Here is a 15,514-nt window from a genome sequence, read left to right as displayed (position 1 = left end):
TTCGTTCTGCTCCTCCCCGCTGAGAGGGTCTCGAGAGGCCCCTTTTCGCACCGCCCGCTCCTCCGCCTCAGCCAATCAGCAGCCTCTAGGCCGGGACTTCCGCTCCCGGAGGCGTGGTGGAATTGCGGTCTTCGGACTGGAAGAGCGGCTGAGCTTGTGTGTGGTTCGAATTGTTACTAACGTCTTGCCCGTTCCATCTCCCTAGGTGTTAAGGGGCCTCTGTGAGCGCAAAAATTTTTCTAATTTTTTTTTTCCGCCGTGCTGTGCTACTTGCGGAATCTTAGTTCCCCAACCAGGGATGGAACCCAGGCCCACGGCAGTGAAATGGCCGAGTCTTAACCACTGGACGGCAAGGGAATTACCCAAAAATTTTTTTAAATTTTAATTTGATTTTTAAGTTGAGCTCTAACTCACATAGCATAAAATTCACCCTTTTAAAAAGTACGCTCCTGTGTTTGTGTGTGTGTGTGTGTGTGTGTGTGTGTGTATTAACAGAGTTGTGCAACAATAGCCATTATCTGATTCTAGAACATTTTTTTCCGTCACCCCAAAAAGAAACCGGTACCCATTAGCAGTCCTCATGCCTCCCTCCTCCCAACCCCTAGCAACAACTAGTGTACCTTCTTTTTATATGAATTTGCCTAATCTGGATATTTCATATAAGTGGAACCACACAATATGTAGTGTTTTGTGTCTGGCTTCTTTCACTTATCATGTTTTTCAGATTCATCCATGTTGTAGCATGTATCAGTACTTCATTCTTTTTTATGGACGAACACTATTCCATTGTATGAATATACCATGTTTTGTTTATCCATTCATCTGTTGATGGACATTTGGGTTGTTTCCACTTTTTGGCTATTATGAATACTGTTGCTACGAACATTCCTGTACTGGTTTTTGTGTGGATGAATGTGTTCTTTTCTTTTGGGTATATGCCTAGGAGTGGCTGGGTCATATGGTAACTATATGTTTAAACTTTGGGGTAACTGACAGATTGTTTTCCAAATTGGCTGCACCATTTTACATTCCCACAGGCCAATATCTGAGGGTTCTGATATTTCCACATCCTTGATAGCATTTGCTATTATGTATTTTTCTGATTATAGCCATCCTAGTGGGTGTGAAGTGGTATCTCTTGATTCTGATTTTCATTTCCCTGTTGGCTGATGTTGAGAATCTATTCATGTGCTTATTGGCCTTTGAAACAAATACATTTTTATCTTCCTTTAAGTTATCTCAGGCACCCAAAAGACCATCTGAAAAAGGGTCCTGATCCAATAACAATCTTCATCCACTATCTCCACAACATTACCATTTCTTTTGTTCCTCAACACCAGTCAGTCCACATTCTGCAGGGTGCCTGCCCTCCCACAGAAAATACTCTCACCAAGCTCTCCAGTGTCAGTTTCCAAATCCCACAGGCATTTTTCAGTCATTATCTTACTTGCCATTTAGTTCTATCTGGCCCATCCCACTAGACTCCTGATTTGATCACTGATTTTATTTTCCAAGAACCTCTTTGTTCCTCCCTGTGATCTGGCTTCTATAGGGTACAAGTAGGGCACAGAGAAGGGGAAACCATGGCCAGATATGTTGGTAATAGTCTACTTTAGCCAGGCTTGTTTGGATGCAAGTGACAGAAACCCACACTGTTCATATTTCCATCAGAACTATCTTACATTTTCTTCCCCACTAGACTGTGAATTCCTTTGTGGGCAAAACAAAGCTTGTTTATTTGTCATTGCCAGTGCTCAGCACAGTGCCTAGCACACAATAAATGCTCAATGAATGGTGATATAGACTGGAATTCCCAGACTAACAGAGGAGATTGACACAGGAATAAATGGTAATTAGTGCAGTATTACCAGTACTGATAAGATGAAAGGTAGAGGAATTCTAGGCTTTTTATGACTTGGCCTTTAGTTTTCTAGTTTTCTAGCTTCATTGCTCAAGGTGGTTTTCCAGCCAAACAACTTCTTGCTGTTTCTCCAATAAGTCCTGGGCCTCCTTGAGTCCATGCTCCTGTGCTTGCAGTTCTTTTTGCCTGGAATGCCCCAACATCCACATCTTACCTTGTCCTTCAAGATCCAGCAGGAAATCCTCTTTCCTACCTCTGAACTCTTGTAGCCCTGTATCTATTGATATATCTTTCTTATAATATAATTATAGTTGAAGTTAAAGAGTAGTATTTGCATATTTAACAGCTGTTTTGTTAGGTGGTAGGACTGAGAGTTTATGTTCTTTTCTATTTTTCTGTATAATTCCTATTTTTCTCTAAAAGCAAATACTAATATTAATTTCTTCTTTCTTTTTGAAAAGAGAAGCAAGATAGAATAGCGACTAAAAAGCTCATATTTTGGAGGTGACTATTTGTACTTGGACCCTGCCAGTGCTACTTAATAATCATATAACGTTGAGTATTTTCATAACTTTTTGCCTCAGTTTTCTCATTTGTAAAATGCGGGCAATCTCTTAGGGTTGTGAGGATTAAATAAGGTATAGAACTCCCTTAGACAGTTCTAGAACATATATTTACTCAATCAACGTTTGCTATTTAAAAAGGAAGAAATTTTGACATATTTTATTACCTCGGTTGGATGACCAGCTTCTTGAAAGCAAATCCCTGACTTACTTATCTTTGTATTTTAACTGTGCCTACTGTGGAGCCTTGTATGAGATATTTAGCAAATAGAAATGTAGCAAATATTTGCTAAGTAATGCAACTGAATGTTTGGCTAAGTATTATTTTATTTATTTATTCATTTTTTGGTGGCACTGCGTGGCTTGTGGGATCTTAGTTCCCCGACCAGGGATTGAACCTGGGCCCTCGGCAGTGAAAGCACAGATTCTTAACCACTGGACCGCCAGAGAATTCTGGGCTAAGTATTATTTTAGACCAATTTTTTTAAACAGATGCAGTCCCTGAATTTCAGCAGTTCTTGTGTAGCTTAGGAAATAGTTGCATCTGCTTACCCAGAGAGTACATTCTCACTTTTTGTTGTTGTTTTTAACCTACCTCATATTTCCTCAATGGGGAACAATCTTTGATCAAATGGCAGTAAAATGACCAGGTAAGGCAGTACCTATTTTCTGGAAGGGATGGAAGTGCCTGGATCCTTCCCCAAAATATTTTAATAAGGAAGCCATGTGGGAAAACAACAGAGATATTATATCACGAGGCTACTAGAGTGAGAGCCACAAGGAAAGTCCTATGCTGGTTCTGTAACCTTGGCTTCTGAGAATGCAGCCATTAAATGATAGAGCAGTGGTTTAAACCTCTGGGAACCTCTTTATTACCCACGTGTTTTCTATGAGAATTTTTTTTAATTAATTAATTAATTAATTTGTTTATTTTTTGGCTGCATTGAGTCTTCGTTGCTGCGCGCGGGCTTTCTCTAGTTGCGGCGAGCAGGAGCTACTCTTTGTTGCGGTGTGTGGGCTTCTCATTGCGGTGGCTTCTCTTTGTTGCAGAGCACAGGCTCTAGGCACGGGGGCAGCAGTAGTTGTGGCACACGGGCTTACTTGCTCCGCAGCATGTGGGATCTTCCCGGACCAGGGCTCAAACCCATGTCCCCTGCACTGGCAGGCAGATTCTTAACCACTGTGCCACCAGGGAAGTCCCTATGAGAATTTTTATATGGTATTTTCAGTTTGTTGTACACATTCTCTCTTTCACTCACACACACACACACACACACACACACACACAATTATTCTAGAAAGGTGCAGTCTAATAGAAACAGAGTTTGAGCCACATAAGTAATTTTAAATTTTCTAATATATATATATATATATATATATATATATATATATATATATATTTAAAGCAAAAATAAAAAACCCGAGTGGAATTAATCTTGATAATATATTTTATTTAGCCTGATGTATCCAAAATAATGTGATTTTAACATGGAATCAATTTAAACATTTTTAATAAGATATTTTACTTTTTTTTTTTGCAAAACATGATATGAATGTATTTACGTCTACACACAGCTCAATTTGGACTAGCCACATTTCAAGTGCTCAGTAGCCACATATGGCTAATGGCTGCCATGTTGGACAATACAGTTCTAGATCATCTGCATGATCCTCTCATAACATACCTTCATTTTTGCTTGCTCTTTTTGATATCAAAGTGCCAGTTGTCATGATCTAATAAAACATTAACAGAAGCAAGCAATGTGAAAACAATGCATCAGTACCAACTGACAGCCACATGACACACCGTGGAGTGAAGAAACCAAGAAAAAGCAAAATTGGGGGAGAATCAAGGATAGCTCAGCAAAGGTGGTGCAGGATGCCCAGTGCAAAAGAATTTACCCTGTACCTGTCACTACCACATTCATGTTGCAGGTGATTTTATTTCATCCAAATATTCCCTGTCACATTAAGTAATGATGTTATTTTGATTTTATTAACTTTACTGGTTTTGTTGGTGTTTAATTTATAACTGTAATTTGATAGCTCTTTAAAAGCTATAAACATAAGGACATTTAGAAATTTATACTTTTATAATAATTTATATTATTTAAATAATGTAATTGTCATTAAAAATATTTCCAGACAGCATGAGAAGGGAGTTTGTGAAAATTTTCCTCCCTTTTAATGGGATTGTTCCTTAAATTGGAGAATCACCGAGGATATGAAAGGCCAGCCATTTATAAGAAAACCTTTCCAGATAGCTACATTTGAGAGCAGAGGGGAGGAGGGGGAGCCTTAGGGATTTGGAAATATTTGACCAGGATATCAAAATAGACCACTTAGAGATCAAAGATAAGATCTCTGAATGAACAAATATAACAAAACAGAAACAGACTCATAGATACAGAGAACAAACTGGTGGTTGTCATGGTGGGGGCGGGGGGTGAGGGGGGGGTGGGGGGGGAGATGAGTGAAGTAGGTGAGGAAGATTAAGAGGTACCAACTTCCAGTTAAAATGACTTACTTAGTCATGGAGACGTAATGTAGAGCATAGGGAATATAGGCAATAACATTGTAATAACTTTGTATGGTGACACTTAGTAACTAGACTTATGATGGTGATCATTTATGTATAAAAATATCGACCTGAAACTAATGTAATATTGCAAGGCAATAATACTTCCATTTCAAAAGTAATAAAATGTAAAGGTAAAAAGTAAGAAAAAAAAAACACAAAGATTTCTGAGAGAGAGAAAGATACAGTAAAACATAGGAAGAGAGTGAGAGAAATTGCTAATTGCTACAGGGCAATTTGCTCCCCTCAGACACAGCCTATAGTCTATAAATACTAGGGAGGTTTTACTCTTTCCTTGGCTCAGTTGGCCAGAGAGATCACTGCACACCATCTGGTCACAGCAGATGCTGAAAGCAGAAGCTAAGCAGCAAATTGTACCGCAGCCAATACTGCCTTTTCTGAACCTCTCCCACCCCCTGCCCCACCCGCATTCATCACGCAGTTCCCCTTTCCAGCTCCCTTGGGCAGAATTTGCAACCTTGCATTTTCATTCTGTGTAAGTGCCCTGTCTCATCATTTGAACTAATTTGCTCAAGCCCCACCTCTTCTCACTTTGGTCACAGCAAGGTTCCTGCCCCTCCCAGCTAGTCGGTGCTCTTGGCAGCCTGTGTTTTAGCCCCTGTCACAAGTGGATGAAAAAAGACAAACAGTAAAGTTGCTAAGCTGTCCCTGCTCGTTATCTCATGACTCAGGTCACAGGTCGTGAAAGAGAAATCCCAATTTGTTGAACACGGAAAACTCACTCAGTGAAGAAGCCATGTGAAAGTTTCCACTTTGAAAATGTCTTCAGTCTAAGGTCAGACCTCTGTCAGTCACATACACTGGTGAATGCAGTTCATGGCCCTTGCGCTCCTGGAGCTCACATTCAGTTGGAGAAGATACATATTAACAAATAATTACATAATTACTACTAGGAAGAAAAGCACAAAATGCATTAAGAGAGTGTGACAGGAGAGACCTAAGAGAGACTGGGGAGTCTCAGGAGATGTCATTTAAGCCGAGACCCGAGAAGGTGAGGTAGCCGAATGAAGAGAGAAGGAAGAGGGTCTGCTCAGAGTCAACAGCACATGCAAAGGCTTTGAAGCAGGTAAGAGTTTGCTATGATCAAGGCACCAAAAGAATAGAACTACCATATGACCCAGCAATCCAACTACTGGGCATATACCCTGAGAAAACCATAATTCCAAAAGACACATGCACCCCAATGTTCATTGCAGCACTATTTAGCCAGGACATGGAAGCAACCTAAATGTTCATCAACAGAGGAATGGATAAAGAAAATGTGGTACATATATACAATGGAATATTACTCAGCCATAAAAAGGAACAAAATTGGGTCACTTGTAGAGATGTGATGGACCTAGAGGCTGTCATACAGAGCGAAGTAAGTCAGAAAGAGAAAAACAAATATCGTATATTAACACATACATGTCGAATCTAGAAAAATGGTATAGATGATCTTATTTGCAAAGCAGAAATAGAGACACAGATGTAGAGAACAAATGTATAGATACCAGGGGGGTGGGTGGCGGGGGCGATGGGAAGAATTGGGGGATTGGTATTGACATATATACACTATTGATACTATGTATAAATTAGATAACTAATGAGAACCTGCTGTATAGCACAGGGAACTCTACTCAGTGCTCTGTGGTGACCTAAATGGGAAGGAAATCCAAAAAAGAGGGGATACATTTATACATATAGCTGATTCATTTTACTGTATGGTAGAAACTAACACAACACTGTAAAGCAACTATACTCCAATAAAAATTAATTTAAAAAAAAAGGCACCAAAAGAGGCCAGTGTAATGAGAATCTGGTAGGCAAAGGGAAAGTGAAGGGAGCTGAAACCAGCCACCAAAAACTTAGATCTTAGTTGAAGCCAGTTGGCCAGCCATTGAAAGGTTTTCAGAAGAAGGGTGATGCCATCTACACTTTAAAATGTGGAAGCAGTTAAGAGGCAATTGTGGTTGTCTGGGCAGAAGATGGAGTTGACCTAGACTAGAACAATGGAGAGAAGTAGACAGAACTGAGGTCTACTCTGGAGAAATAATTCAGTGATGAGCTGACTGTGAGTCAAGGCTAAGTTCTGTGTTTCTGGAACAAACAACTAGCTGGTTGTTCCCAGTTACTAAGATAGAGAAGATGGGAGGAAAAGCAGCTTTGGGGGTAGATCAGGAGTTCTGTTTTGAATGTATTAACACTGAAATATCTACGATGCAGATATATACAGGTCTGGAGCTCAAAGAAGAGACCAGGATGAAGATCATCTTGGGAGGTACCAACATATAGATATTTACAGCCATGGCAGTGGATAAAATAGCCAGGGGGAGAGTAGAGAGTAAGAGATGCCAGGGCAGAACCTTGAGGAGCCCTGATATTTAAAGGCCACATAGAAAGAAGAAACTGGCAAAGGAGGTTGAGAAGGAGCAGCCAGAGAAGTAGGAGGGAAACTAGGAGGGGATGTTATAAAAGCAAGAGAAGAGTGTTGAAGGATAAGAGAGGGGGTCAACTCTATGGAATGATCTTGAAAGTTCCAGGAAGAGGACTGAAGGGAAAGTTTATAAAAGTGGTGACCTTGGGGAAATCTTCTGACTGTGTTCTCATCTTCACGTTCCACTGTGGTGATTTAGGAGAGAAGCTTTATAAATGCCATCAGTGTGGGGGAGGAGAGTCAGGCAGGAACCAGATGTACTGATGAAAACCTTTGTCACCCAGGCATGTCCTGTGGTACTCACTGAGGTGTAGCCTTCTCTGAAAGTGTACTCTTTTTTGCTTCAACTGTTTTTAATTGAATGATTCTTTAAATTCTATAGTGCTTTACAATTTTCAAAATTTTCACATTTCATATAATCCCCTTGAAAGCATACTCTTGAGTAAGAAATGGTGACAAGAATTTGGCTCAGATTGCCTTCAGTCACAAAGAGAACCCAAAGACTCTAAAGTTTTTAATGCCTTTTCTCATATATTTTGCCATTTTCCTTTGCTATCTTAACCCTGCCACTTACTAGCTGTGCACTAACTAGCTGTGCACCTGTGCACTTATTTAACCTCTTTGTACCTCAGTTTTCTCATCTGCAAAATAGGGACAATAATAAGACTGATAAGAGGATTGGATAATACATGTAAAATACTCAGAACAGTGCTAATATATGTTGGCTATTATTAGTCTCAGAAACCAAAGTTTGTGTTGTTGACATCTTTTCTTTTCTCCTAAAGTTCAAAAGCTATTTCTCTCGTGTCTTAAAAAAGAAAGGGACTTCACTGGTGGCGCAGTGGTTAAGAATCCACCTGCCAATGCAGGGGACATGGGTTCGAGCCCCGGTCCGGGAAGATCCCTCATGCCGCAGAGCAGCTAAGCCCACGTGCCACAATTACTGAGCCTGTGCTCTACAGCCCGCGAGCCACAACTACTGAGCCCGCATGCCACAACTACTGAAGCCCGCACGCCTAGATCCTGTGCTCCGCAACAAGAGAAGCCACCGCAATGAGAAGCCCACGCACTGCAATGAAGAGTAACCCCCACTGGCCACAACTAGAGAAAGCCTGTACGCAGCAGCAAAGACCCAAAGCAGCCAAAAATAAATAAATTTATATTAAAAAAAAAAAGGAAATGGATTTGAAAATTAGATTTGCCATTTACTAGCTGTGTGATCTTCGGGAAGTTACTAACCACTCTGTGCCTCAGTTTCCTCATCTGCAAAATGGGGATGATAGCAGTACACTGCTTTATAGAGTTATGGTGAGGATTAAATGAGTTATGAAGTGTAATGCATTTAGAACAGTGCCTGGCACATAGTAAGTGCTACCTGTTAGTTATGTTGTTCTCTGCAGCTAATCATTTCCCTCAGTATTGCCATCACCTTTAATCTTGAATGTAATAAAATGAGGACAAGTAGAAAGTGTGTAGATTTTTTTTCATGATAAAATACAAGTTTTGATTTATTTGTAATTAATTCTAAGGAGATAATAAGCAAGAACATGATGGATTGGCATCTCAGTACTGAAGTTTGGAAGACAAACAATATTTTCCATAACAATTTTTGGTGCTGCTGTCAGAAACATGTATTTTTAACCGCTTTGGTAACACATCATCTCTCTTCTTTAAAAAATCATACAAAATTTTTGTAAATGGTAAAAATTTAGTAAGAGTTCTTTTTGTCAGGCAAAAAGAAGAAAAAGGAGGAAAAGGAAGAAGGCAGGCAGGCAGGCTAATAAAGTACAGCCTTCGGGGAGGATCATGTCATTAAATGCTCTGTAACCTTGTCAACCTTCCTTGTTCCACTTGCTCCATTCCAGCCATTACATTCTGCCAAATGCCCTCTCTTCAATCTGACCTCACACAACTGTGATAGACATATTTTGTGAAAGAACATGGGTTTTGGATGAAGACAGACCTATGTTTAATCCTGGCACTGCCATTACTAGCTGGTGGTCATGGGCAAATTACTTTAACTTTGTGAGTTTGTTGCTTCTTCTATGATAGATATAATAATATATTGACCTCACAGGAACATTAGGATTATATGAGTAAATGTAGGGGAAGTATCTAGCATATTTCCTGGCATGTGGTTAATGGTCTATGAAACTAGTTCCCTTTTCTCCACAGTCTGACTCCCTGCCCCCTTTCCTATCCTGTCAAATAAGTAAGGTCCCCTTCCTTCTCCTTGAAATTAGAAGAAAACTGAACTGCATCTCCTCAGGGTGCTACATGGACTCCCCCAATATCCAGAACCCTTTAAACAGAAGCCACCCCCAGTTCAAATATAAGAAAGAGAAGAATTGAAGAAAGAACCTAAATCCTGAAAATTCTGAGGCTGATATTCTCCAACCACTGGATCCTTAACCTGCTGCCTTTCACCCTATAATGGTTTATGAAGGAGATATGCAAAGCGGCCCTGTAAATCACTGGAGGCTTCTGTGCAGTCTTCTGAACAAAGTTCCCAGCTTCTTATGGGCTGGGATGGACTGCTTGTGAGCCACGAGGTCTCCTGTTTTCTGTTGGCCTTATGGCCCTGTCAAAAAGGCTGAACATACTCCTTGGCCTGCTTCCCTGAGTCCACACTTTCACTATGGCCATAAAGGTGATTCCAGTATAAAGGCGAGGACAGGACTTTGCCAAGAGTCAGGGGTCCCTCCACTCGGCTCCCAGAGACGCCTGGGCACACCTCTGCCACTTACCTACTCAACTGTTAACATGATTTGTCTTCCACCTCACTGAGCTAGAAAGCTAGTTAAAACAAGTTTGTATCTTATTCAACTTTTAAAAAATATCCTTACTTCCAAGCACAGTGCCATTTTGTCTCTGCTTCTTAATCTTTTTTGTAGTTTCCAGTGTGTATGCGTACATGTGTGTGTTTTAAACAAAGAACATGAATTGCTTTCATAGTAAGAAAAAAGGAACAATTCTCTCTGGTTGGGTGTTTCGGAGACTGGGCTGTCCTGTCTTAGTGCTGTCTACTTTGGTGGTATTGAAATAGAAGGCACATTGTCCCCAAAACAGTATGTTCTAAGATGAGAGAAAGTCAGGGGTATGAAATGGATACGCATGGCCCAAACTAGCCTAGTGTGAAAGCAGGATCATGGTCCGGGTGTTGATATTAATTTCCCTAGGGAGGGGTACTAGGGTGTGGTAGACAATCAGAGGGCTTGGGAGAACAGGTTTTACCAATCGATACAGAAACATTTCAATATTTTCACAACTGCAGTGGCTACCCTGATGCCATTATGAGCTCTAGGTCATGAGGGGTGCCCGGCATAATCCTCACTTAGAAATTGCTCTGGGATGATAATGAGTCCTTGATTTCTTCAGGTAAATCAGTTACACTGGAGGTTTGACGGGTGGTGGAATGTGTTGGTGTTCATAAGCTCTGTGGTTCCTTCTAGACGTGGAACACTGTTAGAGTTTAGCTGCCAATTCTGTGGGTCCCACCACCATGGCCTCCTCTGCCCAACTGTTCTCTCTCACCCATTTATAGTTTTAAGTAATTTCGCCTGTGTGTGGTCCGGTTTCCTCCTTAGCTATCTATTAAATATTCAGGCCCACGTGAAGTGGAGGGCTAGAGGGAAGGCTTCCATGCCAGGCCTCATCTTGCTGGGGAGTGACTTCAGGCAACTGGTCATCTCTCTGAGTCTCAGTTTTTTCATCTGAAACGCGGAACATAATACGTACCTCACAGGGTTGTTGGGATTAAAGAAGATGGTGCTGAACCCAGTGCCTGGCACAGAATAAGTGCTCAATAAATGGTACTTAATAGCAGAGCATGGACTCTAGAGCCAGCCTGTCTGGCTTCAATCTCTGCCCTCCCCTTACTAGCACCCTGACCTTAGACATGTTCCTTAAACCTCCTGTGCCTCATTTTCCCCATCTGTAAATGGACATAATAATAGCACTTACTTCATGTGCTTATTGTGAAAATTAAATAGGATAATGTTTGCAAAGGGCATAAAACAGTGCCTGACACATTATAAGTGTTCAGTAAAGCTTAGCTATTATTAGAATGATTATTAATAGATGTTTGGTTATAAATGTGCTTTGTGCTTACATGAATGAAATGAGTCATGAGATATGAATTGCCTTGGTTTAATAAGCCCACAACATATTGAAACAGGAGGGAAAGGGTCAGGGCACAACCTTTAAAAGAATGACATAACCATAGGACATGACAAAAACTGGTTAGAATCAACTAGGTCCAAGATGGCAGAAGATTTGACTTCCAGTGGACCTTGAGCCTCATTATATGCTCATTGTAATATATTAGCATAATAAATGACACACCCACAGGTGCCATGACAGTTCTGAGGCCAACCATAAAAGGCCCAAAAGTGCGTGGTGACCCAATTCATGGAAATCCCTGCCCCTTCCCCAAAATAGTTGGAATAATCCACTCATTAGCCTATGAAATTACCCAGCACTATATAAAAACTAACCATGCCATATTTTGGGGCCTCTCACCTTCTGAGATGGCCCATATTCTGTGGAACATGTTTCTAAATAAATAAATCCACTTCTTACCTATCACTTTGTCTTTCACTGAATTCTTTCTGTGATGAGACATCAAGAACCTGAGATTCATTAGGTCCTGAGACCAGGTGTGTGAGCTCAATTAAAAGACCATGGAGGACTACCTTGGGGGTCCAGTGGTTAAGACTCCATGCTTCCAATGCAGGGAACACGGGTCTGATCCCTGGTCGGGGAACTAAGTAAGATCCGACAAGCTGCGCAATGGGGCCAAAAAAAAGACCCAGCATGTAAGTCCCAATCTGAGTTGCACGGTTTCAATATTTGAAGAGATAGACAGATGCACAAATATCAAGATGTCCTTCTGAGGACTGACATAGGAGTATTCTCATATTCTATGATAGCCCCAAAGAGAGGGCAATTAATTCTGCCTATCGGCATTATGTTGGAGCAAAAATGCTCTTTTGCCCGTGTGTGGTCCAAATTCTTCCTTATGTGTCAATGAAACATGTGAGGCCACTTAACGTGGAGGCCCATAGGCAAGACGGGTAAGTCAGGCAGTCTGGGGGTGCAGCCTTGGCGATGAGTAGCAGTGGTTCTGGGGAGTAGATGGAGGAGGGCAATCAAACAGCAGGTAGAAGTACAGGATGTGCTCAGTGGAGGGCAGAGCAAGGAAAGAGTATGCAGAAAGGCTATTTAGGGCCTGAGTTAGAAGGGCCTGAGCACCCCACAGAATTTGGGCTAAAAATTAGAGCATAAAGTATTTTTGTTAAACAAGTGGTATTTCAATATAATACTGTGGGAGCATGGAGGGAAGTTCTTTCATTAGGCATAGTAAAAAATATATAATAATGTTCTCATGCTTTCACTCTCAAGAGTTTTCTTTTTGGGAAAAGAGAATTTCCAAAATTTTGCAGAGTGGTGAGAGGGTTGTGTATCCTAAAATCTGGGCATGTCTGGTTCCTTTCCCTCTTCAAAGCCACTGCTGCAAGGTCCAAGTAACTGTAAGGCCCTCCTCACCAGGGCTTGCTGGGGATAGATTCTGTGAGTTATCACACCAAGGCATATAACCTGAGGGCATGCTCTGAGCTGTACAACCTTTCACATCTACTGTCTTGAGGGTTCTCAGCACCACATTCTTTTTCTTAGTCTCTTCTCTTGATCACTGTATGTCTACCTTTCCCTCAAACCCCAGGAGGGCAGAAACCTGATTTAAAAAATTTTTTTGAAATAATTTCAGACACACAGAAAGGTTGCAGGAAAAGTTCAAGGAATGCTTACATACTCTTCGCCCAATTCCCCAGTTGTTAATATGTTATATTCACTATATGCTTTATCAGCTTCTCTTTTTGTATATACATCTTTATGGACTGAATTGTGTCACCCCCCCACCAAATTCATATGTAGAAGCCCTAACCCTCAGTACCTTAGAATGTGACTGTATTTGGAAATAGAGCCTTTAAAAAGGCAATAAAGTTAAAATGAGGTGGTCACGGTGGGTTCTAATTAAATCTGACTGGTGTCCTTATGAGAAGAGGAGATTAAGACATACAGAGAGAGGCGCCAGAGGGGTGCTCCCACAGATGAAAGGCCACGTGAGGACAGTGAGAAGGCAGCTAGCTACCTGCAAGTCAGGGAGAGAGGCCTCAAGAGAGGGCAAACCTGCCAACACCTTGATCTTGTACTTCCAGCCTCCAGAACTGCAAGAGAATTAATTTTGGTTTTTTTCTACCAATTTTATTGATATATAATTGACATAGAGCCCTGTATAATTTTAAGGTGTACAGCATAATGATTTGACTTACATACATCAAGAAATGATCATCACAATAAGTTTAGCAAACAGCCATCATCTCATATAGATATAATAATTTTTTTTAAGCCACCCAGTCCGTGGTATTTTATTGCAGCCCTAACAAAACCTATATATATATATATTTTTTCTGAACCATTTGAAAGTAAGTTGTAGATATGATGTCCCTTTATCTCTAACAGCAAGTACATTCTCTTACATAACCACAATATGATTAGCTATAGAAAATTTAAATTGATACAATGCTATTAACTGATCTACAGACTTTATTATTATTTTGCCAGTTGTCCTATAATGTCCTTTATAGCAAAAAAAGAGAGAGAAAAAAAAGAAGAATGAGGGAAAAAAAAAGAAAATAATTGGGGGGGGGGTGTCTGGGATCACATATTACATTGAATTGTCATGCCCAGGCTCCTTTGATCTAGAAAAGTACCTCATTCTTTGTCTTTCATGACTTTGACATTTTTGAAGAGTACAGGCTGCTTTTCTTGTAGAACATCCCTTAGTTTTGACTTGTCTGATATTTCCTTGTGATTAGATCTACTAGTACATTACAAAATTTCAGGAATGTGCCTTTTTCCTGGACTGCTTTAACATTCCAGGTCTATGATCTCTCCTCTCATTGTGTAAATAAGAAATCTGTAACAATTTTAGGGAATTCAATGGTTTAGGAAAATCACTTTATTCAATATTCAGACTTGCTAAGATTTATGAAGTGGTGTGTCCTCCTCAATGCGTCATATCTGAGGGCATATAATGTGTTTTTGTCCTATTACTGGTGTTAATTTTGATCACTTGTTTAAGGTGATGACTGTCAGGTTTCTCCACTGTAAATGTACCATTTTCTCCCTTTGCTATCTTTTTTTTTTCTTTTTTTTTTAATTTGGTTGTGCCCGGCAGGCTCCTCAGTTGCAGCTCGCCGGCTCCATTGTTGTGGCATTTGAATTCTTAGTTGCGGCATGCATGTAGGATCTAGTTCCCTGACCAGGGATCAAACCCCAGCCTCCTGCATCGGGAGTGCGGAGTGTTTTAACCACTGCGCCACTAGGGAAGTCCCCCCCTTTCCTATTAAAAAAATACTCTGTGGGAGAGATACTTTGAGACTACGCAAATAGGGCGGCCAGTCAGATAAAATACAGGTAGCCCAGTTTAATTTGAATTTCAGGTAACAGACGAATACCTTTTTAGTAAAGTATGACCCCTCCTCCCAATCCAAATTTAATTGGGCATCTTGTATTTTTATTGCAAGATCTGGTAACACTATATGTAAATAACTGGGTCCTCATCCAACTTCACTCAGTTGTTTTGACATCCATTGATGATTCTCAATCAATTTTTACTATGATTTTGCCAAATAGTCGTTTTCTAACTGCATCATTCTTCTGCATTTATTAGTTGCTATTCCATCTGCCTATCTTTTTATCCACTCTTAAAGCGCCTGGCACACAGTAGGCACTCAGATATTTGGGCAGTGAATGAACGCGTTGGCCGAGCTTTCGTGACAACGTTTGGCAGGGGCTTGCCTTCCTCAGCCAGTCTCGGCAAGCTATCGAGCCTTCGGAACCATCCAGGGCCTCGCTCTTGGCTCTTATTGCTCCAATCACAAGCATGGCTTTACTGGGCTTCTCTACGTTTAAAGGAAGACAACCGATCGGTTCCTTCAGCTCCAGCGGCCCAACAGACTGCAAGTGGAGAGCCGCAGGGACCAATGGGTGCCGGCAGGAGGCGGGGCCTG

The sequence above is a fragment of the Balaenoptera acutorostrata genome, chromosome 12 (genome assembly GCF_949987535.1).
Source record: "Balaenoptera acutorostrata chromosome 12, mBalAcu1.1, whole genome shotgun sequence".
NCBI classification, from domain to species: domain Eukaryota; kingdom Metazoa; phylum Chordata; class Mammalia; order Artiodactyla; family Balaenopteridae; genus Balaenoptera; species Balaenoptera acutorostrata.
This window is presented reverse-complemented; position numbering follows the sequence as displayed.